The 14,038-nt window shown below is 45.4% G+C and overlaps 1 long non-coding RNA gene across 1 annotated transcript; it reads left to right on the top strand.

The window, feature by feature from the left end:
* The first annotated feature begins 8,211 nt into the window (after positions 1-8,211).
* On the top strand, positions 8,212-13,598 carry LOC113884965. Its single transcript, XR_003509069.1, has 2 exons — positions 8,212-8,483; positions 13,319-13,598. It is a non-coding gene; the product is annotated as an uncharacterized LOC113884965 (long non-coding RNA).
* The last annotated feature ends 440 nt before the right edge of the window (positions 13,599-14,038 follow it).

Here is a 14,038-nt window from a genome sequence, read left to right as displayed (position 1 = left end):
CTCATTTGAACCCTTGAAGCTTCCATCTATGAAATATCAGCCTTACTTATTTTGAAAATTATATGAAGCACCAAACACACCACTAGGTAAATAGGATTTCCCCTTTTAGTTGTTCTTTTCCCTCTTTATTCTTCTTTATCTCCTCTTCCTTCCTAGTGAGGATAGGAAGCCTTAGAGCGATACATGTGGATGAGGAGGGAGAAACGCTTCTTTTTAATCCATGTCACTTCTTTAGTTCTGCCATTAACACTCCGGTCAGTGAGGGCCCGAGAAATTCTGACTGATGTTGTGGGTGTTGGTCAGCTCGGTTTAGTTCACCAGAGGTGTGGTTTCAGCAAGCAATGGAGCAGACAAGTACTTCACTTTACTGTGCTTTACAGGTACTGCTTTTTTTTTTTTTTTAAACAAGTTAAAGTTTTGTGGCAATCTTGTCTTGAACAAGTCTATTGACATCATTTTTCCACCAACATTTTCTCACTTAGGATCTCTGTGTCACATTTTGGTAATTTTCATAATATTTTTAACTTTTTCATTATTACTACATGTGTCATGATGATCTGTGATCAGTGACCTTTGATATTACTACTATAACTCGCTGAAGGCTCAAAGGTGAGCATTTTTTAGCAGTAAAGTATTTCTAATTAAAGTATGTACTTTTTTAGACACAATTCTATGGCACACTGAATAAGCTCCAGTACAGTGTGAACATAACATTTACACTCACTGGGAAACCAAAAAAATCCATGCAACTTACTTTATGGTATTATTCACTTTATTGCAATGGTTTGGAACCAAAAATGCAACCTCTCTGAGGTATGTTTCAGGCTTTCTTTGTGGGCTGTTGCCTGAGAGACCCTGCAAATATTGAATAACTGTATCCCCTGTGTGAACTGTGTAAATAATTTAACATTATTTAATCGAGTGTTTATTGTCCACTTTGTGCCAGGAACTGTGACAAGCTTCGGGCATTGCTCTGCCCTGCTCCTCTGAGCTTTCTTTCATCCAATAATGATAAGATGACATAGAACAACTTACACCCCCTTTGGGATTCCAGGTCTTTCTGGGACCCATGCTCCTTGTTTGTACCCTGTAGACAATTAGATGGGCTTCCCAGATGGCTCGGTGGTAAAGAATCCGCCTGCCAATGCAGGAGACACAGGTTCAATCCCTGGATTGGAAAGATCTACAGGAGAAGGAAATGGCAACCCATTCCAGTATTCTTGCCTGGAAAATCCCAGGGAAGAGGAGGCTGGTAGGCTACAGTCCATGAGGGTTGCAAAGAGTTGGATGTGACTTAGGGACTAAAAAACAACAGACAATGAGGTAGATGTGCTTTGGTCCTAATATTAATTTTTGTAAGTCTCTCTGCTCAATCCCTCTCATTATTTCTTTCTTCTCTGGACAGTCCTCTCTTTTTTTCTGGGATTTTCTATAGAATGTAGAATGTTCCTGAATGGGCATATTCCCAGTGTTTCCACAATTAGATGAAGGAGTCCAACTTCAGCGGTCTTTCATAAACAGGAAAGGTGGCTGGGATCCATTCAGAGAGAGATAAATTCGCAGAATCCTTTTCTTGCCTCCCGAACCATTGTCTCTTGGGTCTGGAAATGCCCCAACACTTTTGCACATAGGAATCCACAGCAGTCTCCCAACCATATGCCAGAGATGCTAGTTTTAAACATTGGCACCTTATATTTCTCTTCATCAACGTTTGCATATGGTTTAGTGAAACTATAACTCACAGGTCACGTTGGGCATTACACCTCTCCCCCTCCACAACAGAGTGGGGAGCTGGGCGTCGGGGAGTTCCTCCATAAGCCCAAGGCTTGTAAAGAAAACAATAAAATGAAACCAAAGCCCAAATCAGCAAAAAGCAATTGGGACGCTTAATTTTATTTCCTTTATTTGGAGTTTAACAGTAAGTCCCTGTTTCTGATTAAGAAACTTCTGAGTGGGAACAAGGGCCTTTAAAGAGAAACATGCTGTGTTTTGGCAGAAAAACTTAATGACTTAGGACATAAAACTTTGGTCAAAGGAGCAGTGGGCCCTGATGTCAGAGAGCACCAGGCTGAGTCTAGTAACTCATGGGGAGGGGGTCCTTCATTTGCTCTCTCTTTTTAGGCCAGGAAACAGGGGGCCTGGAATCGCTCTCATGTGAATGAACTGGCTTTGTCATGTCTGAGGGGAGGCCTATGCCTTTTCCTCCACTGAAGCCAACCCTGAGCCTGATGAGAGCCTAGTGCAGACTTATGGGAAGGAAGATGGCAGTCATGTCTGAAGGTGAAGTGAATGTCTCCTCTCGACTTGGAAAATGGCAGCGGGTGGAGGACATTTGGCCAGCAAGGGGGCTGCAGGGGTAAACCATGGAGCTGGGAGTACATTATTCTCATCCATGTGCTTTTATTTATTCATTTTTTCAACATTTATTACAAACCTTCTGCTTTTCAGACTTGACCCCAGGTCTTGGGCTAAAGTGGCCCAACAGGCACTCACAGAACCGTCCCTTGAAGGAAACTGTTACGCTGCCAGAGAAGTGGAGCAGAGTGTGCTAGGCTCTGTTTTTGAAGTTCTATAGGAGTACAGGAGAGGGAAAAATTCCTTCTACCATGACTAGGGTAGGGATGACACCACGGCAGTCTACCCAAAGGAGGGATGTTTGTGCTGAACCTACAGGGAAACATAGAAGCTCCTCGGGTGAAGTAGAGGAAGCTTCTTTCAAGCAGGAGGGGAGGTAGACTTATGAGAAATCACAGCCTGTGACTGAATTGGGCTGGAGTTCAGGATGTCGTGAGGTGTACAAGGTGTGTAGGGAGTGTGGCTGGAAGTGTGATCTGGAGGTCCTGGGTGAAGGAGTTCAGTCTTGATCCCAATTGAGAGGAAACCAGGGAAGAGCTGTGAGTAGGGAGTTAATCTGCCTGAGCTGGTAACTGGGTAAAAGTGAAAGTGTTTGTCACTCAGTCGTGTCTGACTCTTTGTGACCCCATGGACTTTAGCACCCCCAGGCTCTTCTGTCCATGGAATTCTCCAGGCAAGAGTACTGGAGTGGGTTGCTGTGCCCTCCTCCAGGGATCTTCCCTACATAGACGTGGGTTAAGAGGCTGGGGAAATATTGCAACCGTGATCAAGATGGGAGGGTAGGAAGTTCTGAAGTGCAGGGGTCAAGGCAAAGGAGAAAGCAGATGGCTCCTGATGGGAGACTTAATCCTTCCTCATTGACAGCTTTTCTCCTTCCTGTCTTCCTCTCCTTTCCTGTCTTTGCCCCATTCTCTTCCTTCTCCACCTCCTCTTCCCTTCTTTCTCCCCACTTCCCCTGTCACTCTTCAAGAAATTGACAACTCTCTTCTTGAAGAAACACAGGGTTCCAATAGCATCTAATCCACCTCTCATTTTCCTCAGAGATCTGAAAGCCCTCAAGGTGACAGAAGGCTGCATTTCCCAGGTCCACAGGCATCCTGCTTCAAGGTCTTCCTTCCCTATGACTGCACAAACTGTCATAAGGTCTCCATGGGTTTCTGATTTGGGGAGATCATGGTGACCGTGACTTCCAGGCTTGAGCTGGTGACCATCTGCCACCCGCCCCCCTCCCCACACTGAATACCAGCGTCATCTTGGGGACAGCAGCCTCACTGGGGGCCGTGGAACCTGTCAAAGGTGACCTGTGCTTCCTTGACTTGAAAAAGTATAAGGTCAGTCCTTCCACCTCCTCCCCACATACCCCAAGGGACAGTCCAGGAAGACTTCCGACACAGTTCTGTGTGTCACGTCTGGAATTGCTTCCAGAAAGGACTTGGGGCATCTTGTACCAAGAAAGGCAGACAAGGTTGAGTCTGAACTGGTCTTGAAGGCAACCATGGGAGGAGTGATTTACCAAGAAGGAAAGAGATATGGAGGACCCCACCCAGGTAAGTGGGAAATTTCAGCTGTTGGCACTGAGGCAGGAAATACCATGCATGTGTAGCCATAGATGAACCATCCTTCATCCCCAGCTCTTTCCCTACAGTTAGGGATAGGTAGGGACATCTCAGGGGCTGCCTGGAGGAAGACAGCTTCACCAGGGAAAGGGCCTTCATCACTGCAATCCTTAAGCCTTCGCAACAACGATGTTATTGTTCCTCAGGCTTGTCTTTACAGAGGACCAGGGGCTGACCTTTGGTCCCAGCACACTTTGGTAAAGCCCTAGACAGGAGCCTAAAATCAGCCAGGGCCAGTATCCACATCACACTTCCCTGCCCCTGGAGCAGACAGGCCTTTGGAAACAGTTCGGTAACTGGCATTGAAAATGAATTTTCCATTCTGCCCTTCTCCTCAGTTTGCGTTCCCATGTGCTGGCCCTGGCATCTTTCTGGTGACCTTGTTCCATGCCTCAGCTCTGGGATTTTGTAATCTATGATGAATGATTGCAGCACAGATAAATCAAACTAGGCGTGTTCGAAGGTCAAACCAGTGCACTTGCAGCTCATTTTACACAGTCAGTTGTTTGCCACAAGTTGCCTGGAAATGGCACCTCCGGGTTTACTTTTTGGAGGAGGCAGGCACTATCTGCCAACCCAGCCACCTGTTTGTTCATCATCTGTTGATATGGCCCTGAAGTCTAGCAAATGTTACTTGTCCCTGCCTCCAGCCCCTGAGTGGTGTATGCAAATGTACATACTGTAGAATCTTGCCATTGAAACAATCATTTGTAACATACAAATCCTCCAATAATCGTAAAGTACCCTCACACCCCTCTGTTCTGTGATCTCTCCTTTGGGGGGTCCCAAGTGTGTAGCCCTGTTCCACATGGTGGCTGTCCTTGTGTGTGTATGCCCGCTCAGTCGTGTCTGACTCTTTGTGACCCCACAGACTTGCCATGCTCCTCTGTCTATGCGATTTCCCTGGCGAGAATACGGGACTGGGTTGCCATTTCCTTCTCCAGGGGACCTTCCTGACCCAGGGATCAAACTGGTGTCTCTTACATTGGCAGGCAGGTTCCTTACCACTGAGCCATCTGGGCAACTCTTGTCCACCATCAACTTCATTTCCCACCATCCGACCCTCTTTCTTGGCCACATGAGAGCCTGCTTCTTTGAGGCAGTTTCTTTTCTTGCTGGAGCACTGCCTGCTGTTTGGATTTTTACACACTGAATTTTCATAAAGTGGGGCTCATTTATATCAGGATATTTGCTTTGGCCTAATGATTCGCTAGTAAATTCCAGACCATTAGAGAGAGGTCAGTGTTCTATGTTGGGGGGATTTCAGTGAGTGGGTTTGCTTAATTTGGCCTTCCAACTTCTTTCTCTTTATTTTAAAATTAGGTTTTAGTATAAAACTAACACAGACTCACAACAAAAAATTTGACCTCCCATCTATTCCCCGAGGTAACTACTGTTCAATCTCTTCTGTAATTTTCTGGAACATAAATACATTTAAATAAACACACACGTATTCGATAGAAATTAGATTTTAAATGGCATTTCTTTTTTAAAAGTCTTTATTGAATTTGTTACAATATTTTTTCTGTTCTATGTGTTGGGTTTTTGGCCACACGTCATGTAGGATCCTAGCTACCAAGGATTAAACCTGTATCCTCTGCACTGGGAGGCGAAGTCCTAACCACTGGACCACCAGGGAAGCTCCAGAAATTGGGTTTTATTATGCACACGCTTCTGCAGCTTGCTTCCCCCCCACCCCATTTCACAGGACATATTTTCACCTTAGTGGAGGGAACTAAATCCTTCAGAGCTTTCTTCTTGCCTTCCTCTTCCATTGTGTCTCTTGTGAAAATCTCAAGTGGTGAAATGCGTATGGATGGAATTAGAAGAAACCCAACCAGGACCCAGGTTTAGGAAGCAACAGAGTTCAATGTGAAGCCAAGAGGCGGATGTTGAGAAGTACCTGCAGAACAGGGATGGGCTTTGGAGGGTGTGGATAAAGAGAAGACTGGTACTGATTCACTTAACATGGGTTGATCTGAACTCGGATGAAGGGTGTGACAGCCACAGGGGCTCATTTACATTTTTTTTCCCTTCTAAATAGTGTGAAATGTATCCACTTGCATATGCAGTAGCTTTAGCCTGGTACAAAGTTAGGCACTGGGACAAAATATATCACCACAATTGCTACCATTTCTTGACCACCTGGTTCCCAGAAAATGCCTTTGTAAGACATAACACATATTCTGCATGGTATATGTACGAACCCAGATGCCTGCATGTAAATGGCATTGGTTGCATTTTATAGTTAAAAGGAACGAGCCTTAGGGAGCATAAGCAACTTGCCCACAGCCTTAAACCTCTCATGGAACTGGTACCTCGTCAGTCACTAGCCTGACCACTGCTGGGATCCACACTCTTTCTGCCGCATCCTTTCGGCTCCCATTATGGGGACATCCTTTTAAAACTGAACAAGTCTTTGTAAAGCAGACAGACCCATTAATAAAATAGGAAGTAAAAACACCATTAGGGAGAATGAAACAGGGATTTCCCTGGCGGTCTAGTGGCCAAAACTCCCTGCTCCCAATGCAGAGGGCTTGGGTTTGATCCCTGATCGGGGAACTAGATCCCATATGCTGCAGCTAAGACTCAGCATAGCTAAATAAATAACTGATTTTTTTTTTTTAAAGAAAGAAAGAATGAAACAGCTGAGCTTCTAACATTTTGAATGAGCTTTCAAGCTCAAGCACGCTGCCTGCTCCCTTTTAACCAGCAGGATCCACAACCTAGTCCTGGATGCCAGAGGTTTTTATCAGCGGAGTCCACCCTCGGACTCAGACCCATGGAAATGAAGTCTAGAAGCTAGGCACTAATAATACCTGCTCAATACATGGAGTTTCAGCATCTCTTTGAATTTTTTTGTTAAAAGGAAGATATTTGTGACCTGGTTTAACATTATATTCCCAGTCTTGGTGATATGTCAGCTTCCCTGCCTGATTTTGAAGTTCAGTGTGTCCTTCACATTTAATTGCTTGGGTTGTTGGTTAAAGGAATGTGGTTATATTTTAATTTCTAAAGGTAATGTACATTGATTTCATGTTACAGCTCAAGAAACACTCCAAGAATTTTTCTCAACAAAGAAAATGTGTGCATATGCACACAGAGTTGGGGCTTCCCTGTTGGCTCAGTGGTAAAGAATCTGCCTGTAACGCAGGAGGCTGGGGTTCCATCCCTGGATCAGAACTATCCCCCAGGTGGCGCTCGTGGTAAAGAGCTTGCCTGCCGATTCAGGAGATGTGAGAGATGCGGGTTGGATCCCTGAGTGGAGAAGATCCCCTAGAGGAGGGCATGGTGACCCACTCCAGTATTCTTGCCCAGAGAATCCCATGGACAGAGGAGCCTGGCAGGCTACAGTCCAGAGGATCACAAAAAAACAGACACACCTGAAGTGCGCGTGCATGTGCGCGCACACACACACACACACACACATACACACACACACACGGGGACAGGGTGATTAGATGCAAGCATTTCCACCTGGGGGCTGAGACCAAGTGTCTACCTTCTAGCCAAGGAGCAGCTCTGCTTCCTAGAGCTCCGGCAGAACATCAGGAACGAAGGCCTTTGTGGGTACGCACACTTCTGAGATCAAATGAGTCCTGTCAAAGCAAAGAGGGTGTGCAGCTAGAGCAGCTAGGCCAGCTCACACTCCTCAGCCCCCTCCAGCAGCCGCCTGTGAAACAAGGCCCAAGCCCAGCATCGAGGAACCTAATCAAGCCATTCAAGGAGACAGAAGCCCTCTGCCCTGTTTGATATCTTCCCATAATGATATAAAGTGCAGTTTAATGAAGTCAGAGGGGTCCCGGGCCGCTTGCTGTGTTCAGACATCGGGAGGCAGGGCTCTCGAGCCCACGGCTGATGTTCATTACCCGTCTGCCTCCAGCCGGCCTGGCCGACAGGCAGCCGGAGCGCTCAGCTGCGTTGAAGCTGGGGCTTTGGGGGGCAGTTTTCCGGTTGCTGCAGCCCCGCCTGCATTTTGTCTACATAAATTAGACCTTGTGCAGCATATTGGCCTGTCAGGGGACTAGGAAGAAACTGTATATTGTTTCTGGCATCCCTGAGCCCTTCTGCCCCTGACATCTGCTGTGCCTGTGACAGGGAATACATTCTTGACTCATTATCCGGGCAAGTGGAATCCCACCCTGACAGGACCATTAATCAGAATCAAGCAGTCCGGCAAATAAAAGAGAGAGCCAGCGTGTGAGTGAGAGAGCGACTCCAGGAAAGAAAAGAGACACTTTCTAACTTTGGCTTTCGGTGTCATTCTGGGGTCCGGACAACCAGCAATCTGTCTTTCTGAGTGACAGGCCTGATGGATGGCCTTATTTATGTTTTTGTGTATTAAAAGACAGCTCTGCCATGGGCTTGTCATTTTCACAGAGGTTTACAAAAAGTTGAAATTTAATTTGGAGGCAAAGGAGGGCAGGGATCAGAGGAGGCTGGCGATTTGACAGCCTGCAAGACAAGAGCGGGCGCTGAGGGCATCCGCGTCCAGGGATCGGCTGGACAGAGGTGGGCAGTGAATATTGCCATGTGGGTGGGTGTGCGTGGGTGTGGCTCTCATGGGTCTCGATGGACTGGATCTCTCGGGGTGGGGGCTTTGACATGGCATTCGGCAGGTGTTAATCATTTTATTCAGATGAATGGGTTTTTGATAAGAGAATAGGCTAATGGAAAATATCCTTGAGGTATTTTCCGCATATACCTGTGGATTAACTTTCAGTGATGATTTCCATTGCTTGACACGGGACCTTCATAAATGTTGCTAGTGATGCTTCATCCAGGACACACCGAGTTCTGGATAACAAGTAGTGGTAATTTACCTGGTTCCGCTGATTAAACCACCATGGTGGACTTGTGAATGTGTTCGAGACTGTGAAAGACAGAGCTGGATAATGGGTAAATAATTCTGTGGCACGAATTTCTCAGACTGTGTCATTCCTATGCCCTAGAGTAGGACAGAGGAGAAGGCAATGGCAAACCACTCCAGTACTCTTGCCTGGAAAATCCCATGGATGGAGAAGCCTGGTGGGCTGCAGTCCATGGGGTCGCTAGGAGTTGGACACGATGTAGCAACTTCACTTTCACTTTTCACTTTCATGCATTGGAGAAGGAAATGGCAACCCACTCCAGTGTTCTTGTCTTGAGAATCCCAGGGACGGGGGAGCCTGGTGGGCTGCTGTCTGTGGGGTTGCACAGAGTCGGACACGACTGAAGCGACTTCGCAGCAGCAGCAGCAGCAGAGTAGGACAGAAAAGAGAGAGGAATAAAGGCATAAAGAGGTTACAGGAAAACATATTAATTAATTAATTATTTCCCCAGGTTTATTGAGTGTTATTTTTTCCATTACATCTTACGTAGAAACCCAAATGAACTTTTTGGCCAACCCAATAATTGGCATATAACATTGTGTTAAAGGTGTACAATGTGTTAATGCATTTATATTTTGCAAAATGATGACCACCATAGCATTAGTGACCATGTCCATCATATCACAAATTACCACTGCTTTTTTTTGCAGTGAGGACATTTAAGAACCACCATTTTAGCAACTTGCAAGTATATACAACAGTTTTGTTAACTCTGCTCACGGCAAGGCCTATAAATAACCTTCAGTTATAACTCTTTGCTCTTGAGTCCCTTCTACTTGGCTACATCCACAGACAACCATGCATCATTTGCTTTAAATTAAAACTTAAAGAACTTCCAATCTTTGGCTTGCTCTTTTTTTACCCTAAGCACCCTGGCTCTGCAAACCTCCTCCCTGAGGGGTCCCCCCTTGGGCTCCTCCAGCACTGATGACATTGCCTGGCAAGACAAGGGAGCCACAGACAGAACAAAGCCTGCAGCTTTAGTGGGTCCAGCATCAGCCTCCAGCGGCTGTTCTTCCTTCCCTTGAATCGCTCTTGTTTCCTGAAAGGAGGTCTATGAGGTCCTGCTATTAAGCTCTGCTTTTGCCAGAATCTTTCTAGGTGTTGTCAGGTCTAGGTCATGACCCTGGAGGATCTTGGGGAGGTTAGAGGATCATTGATATATTGTACGTGTGTGTGAGTTAGTTGCTCCGTCGTGCCTGACTCTTTGTGACCCCATGATCTGTAGCCCACCAGGATCCTCTGTCCATGGAATGCTCCAGGCAAGAATACTGGAGTGGGTTGCCATTTCCTTCTCCAGATATATTGTATTGGGTTGGTCAAAAAGTTTGAGTTTTTCCATATGATCTTATAGAAAAACCTGAATGAATTTTGTGCCCAAACCAATATATTGAGAATATACAGACACAAATCCTGGAGAAGGGAACAGCAACCCACTCCAGTATTCCTGCCTGGAGAATTCCATGGACAGAGGAGCCTGGCGGGCTATAGTCCATGGGGTTGCAAAAAGTCGGACACAACTGAACGATTTTCACTCACAGACACAAATGGCGTGGAATCAGAGGGTGATGATGTTGTAAGGTAGACTATTTCAAGCTGGGGTTAAATTTAGTCTTGAAAGGAAATGTTAGTTCAGGATAAAGTTCTACTACAAATGACTGTATTGTAAGAGCAGCCTTCTGCATTTAAGATGGAGTCATTTGCTCCTCATTCCAATTAACAAGCTGGTCAGAGGCACCAACTTCTGTGTCTAAAGTAACAGGCATTAGGCCAACAGCTGGCTAGTCAAGAAGCTGATGTCAAGTGCCAAGCTAAGTAGGACAACCATGACAGTCAAAGAATTCTCTTGGGTCGGGGAGAGTTATGGTTTTGTGACAAAGACTTATTTAGACTTCCCGAGCCAGCCCCCTTGCTGGTTTTATTGTTAGACAGTCTTGGATCCTAACGCTAGCTCCATTGCTTTTTAGCTTTTCAATTCTCAGTGTTCTCATTGATAAGCAGATAATTGTAATTACTTCTTTGAGAGGTAAAGATGAAATGTGACAACATATGTATATTACATCATAAAAATGCTGGCAAATAGCAGATGCTCAAAGAACATCTCAAACTAAAGGATCTATGGGTCTCAAAGGACGAGAGTTCCCTCCTAGAGATTTCACTCATCTCTCTATTTCTTTATGCTTGGCCGGGAAACTATTTCTTTAAAAGACTACCCTGATCTTTCATTTATCATCGTAAAATGTCATATAGGGCTATGAACTATGTCTCAATTTAAAACTAGAAAATTAAAGCTTGAAAGGGCTGAGAAAATAGAATGACCTGGTGGTAAGTATATGTACAGAGTGGTGTGTGCTTGCTAAGTCACTTCAGTCGTGTCTGACTCTCTGTGACTCTATGGACTGTAGCCCACCAGGCTCCTCTGCCCATGGGGTTCTCCAGGCGAGAATACTGGAATGGACTGCTTTCTCCAAGGGATCTTCCTGACCCAGGGATTGAACCTCAGTCTATGGCATCTCCCGCATTGCAGGCAGATGCTTTACTGCTGAGCCACCAGGGAAGCCCATACAGAGTGGAGGCTTTCTAAATATGGCATTTTATCTGTCAGAAGACACCTCATCGTGTTATACTTTAGATTACATAGAGCATCACTGGTATGGAAAGGCACAGAGGCACCGACCATGGGGCATGTTTCTCAGTGGTCCTGTGGGGCTCTGAAGTCTCACCTGTCCAGGAGGAGGCTGCCCTCAGGGTCTCCCTTGGTAACATGGAGAGGAGGGTCATTAAGCTACAGAGATTGCATGGAAAGTGCCCAGTCCAGCACAGTGCTTGGAGTACAGGGCTGAGTGGCCTATTATTATGTCATAGCCTGACTCTCAGAAAACAGATTTGCACAAATGGATTGGTCTTTGACCCAGGGAAAGAATTTGTAGGCAAAAATTGTCCCCAACCACTGGGCTTCCCTGGTGGCTCAATGGTAAAGAATCTGTGTGCAAATGCAGGAATCAAAAGAGATGCAGTTTCCATCCCTGAATTGGGAAGATCCTCTGAGGGAGGAAATGGCAACCCACTCCAGTATTCTTGCCTGGAGAATCCCATGGACAGAGGAGCCTGGTGGGCTACAGTCCATGGGGTTGCAAAGAGTCCAGCACAGCCCAGCTGTGTGATTGAAACTAAGTCCCCAACCACCAGTACCCTTCAAAAAAAAAGCCTGCTATAAACAGATGTACTTACATACCCGTGTTCTCCAACTGAATATTTAAATTTGAGTGTTCTGAAACTTTTTGTCTCTCTTGGCAAGGATAATTAAGAAGAGAGGAACCTACAGGTTAAGCAGAAAGAAAGAGTACAAAGTAGAGGAGAGAACAGAAGCACCTGTGCGATGCTGCTTTAGAAGAGGAAAAGGCAACAAGACGCACTAAACCTGGGCTCCAAAAACATTCTTGTCTTCACAGCAAAGGGGGAGCAGAGACTTGTGAGAAGATGGGCTGAGCCAGTTAGGGTTAGGGTCAGGTCAGGGTTCTACTGTGCTATCAAGGGTGGAACAAGGCTTCAGTACAGGGAGGCAAATGGATTGATAAGCGCCACCCCCCCCACTTTACTAGTTCAGGAGACCAAACTCCTCTTCATCTCCAGTCCATGATGGGATCCCAGAGGAGAGAGGCAATAGCTGAGTCGTTACATTGAGTTGGCCCAAAGGTTGGTGTGAGTTTTTCAATGAGATGTCATGGAAAATATTCCATAGTATGTTACTTAAACATTCAGTTGGAGAGCACGGATATACAAGTACATCTATTTATAGTAGGTCTTTGTTTTAAGGACACGGGTGGCTGGAGACAGTTCTTGTCTGTAGATTCTTTCCCCAGGTCAGTGCTCAATCCACTTGGGCACACCTGTTTTCTGAGAGCCAGTCTGTGATATTAATAGCAGATCCATTTATTGAACACCCAACCCTGTGCTCCAAGCCTGGGCTGGGTCACTTTCCATGCAACTTCTGTAATGTAATGACCCTTTTAAGGAAATATGGTCCTCTCCAAGGTGCCAAAGAACATTTTGACCAACCCAATAGATAAGACTATAAACATTTGGATGGAGGAGGAGCCACAGGGGGAAAAATCCTCTTGGTAACTGTATCATCTACCACTAATGAAAAGATATTTATACATACCTCACTGAAACTGAGAGCCTGAAAACCTTCTGGCACGGGGGCAGTGGTAGAGTACATGGAAACCATAGTATGGCCAATAGTATATAATTAAACATCTGCAAATAGATTTTTGATAGTCTTGCTAGTTCATTGTCTTCATTTCTTTTTTTTTTTTAGCAAACCCCAAAATGCTCTTAAAGTCTTCCATTCATCTCCCCACCCCCTCTGTTTTTCCCATACTACTTTAAGTCTCTAATTTACAAATTCTTCCACTACGGGGATTTTATGGCTTGGAGAGGAAATACTACAACACCTATTCCATTTTTTTCCAGGTGAGATGGGTCTACAACTTCCTGTTGAACAGATCACCCAACTATTAGGGGAACGAACAGCTGAGTCACAAATTACTCTGGATCTGCTCTGGGCTAGTCCTGTGACCTTAAGCAAAATCAGCACATCATTTAAGCAACCTCTCTGCCCATCCCACTTAGACCTGAAGACTTGGTCATATATTTTAAAATCTTGCTATGCTGCTTTCATGGGTTGTTGAAAAATGCATGCAGATTTCTTAGCACAGTGCCTCACCCTTCCAATAAAGGATTTCTATTCTTATTACTGCATCACATTCCTATGACAGCAGTGATCAAGCCGAAATGGAAAGTCTAGTGCTGATGCATGTTATTGAGGAAGAGGAAGAGAAAAGGTCACATGGAATTGGACCACGAGGCAGCGATCTCAGGAAGAGTTTCGGTCATCATTTATTTTCACACAGGAGTTAGCCAATCTCTCTACTTGGTGCAGAGATGCAGAGGTGAAAAGACACAGTGCTAGCACTCAAATTGGAGAGAATAAGTGGGCAAACACGTAATCCCTATGGAAATTGGCAGAGAAAAAGAGACAGATCTGCAAAGAAGTAGTCCCTAAGCAGCCTCTGGAGCTGGTTAGCTGCCCATGTAGTCTCTTTGATTTTTGAACAGCTGAGTACCATGGTCATTTGCTCTGCAGAAAAGGAAACTCTTTCTTGCTTTCAGTTCAGACATTCTAAGCCCTCA

Source organism: Bos indicus x Bos taurus, chromosome 27, assembly GCF_003369695.1.
Source record: "Bos indicus x Bos taurus breed Angus x Brahman F1 hybrid chromosome 27, Bos_hybrid_MaternalHap_v2.0, whole genome shotgun sequence".
In the NCBI taxonomy this organism is placed as follows: Eukaryota; Metazoa; Chordata; class Mammalia; order Artiodactyla; family Bovidae; genus Bos; species Bos indicus x Bos taurus.
The sequence above is the reverse complement of the archived record's forward strand: the minus strand, read 5'-3'. Positions and strand labels throughout refer to the sequence as shown.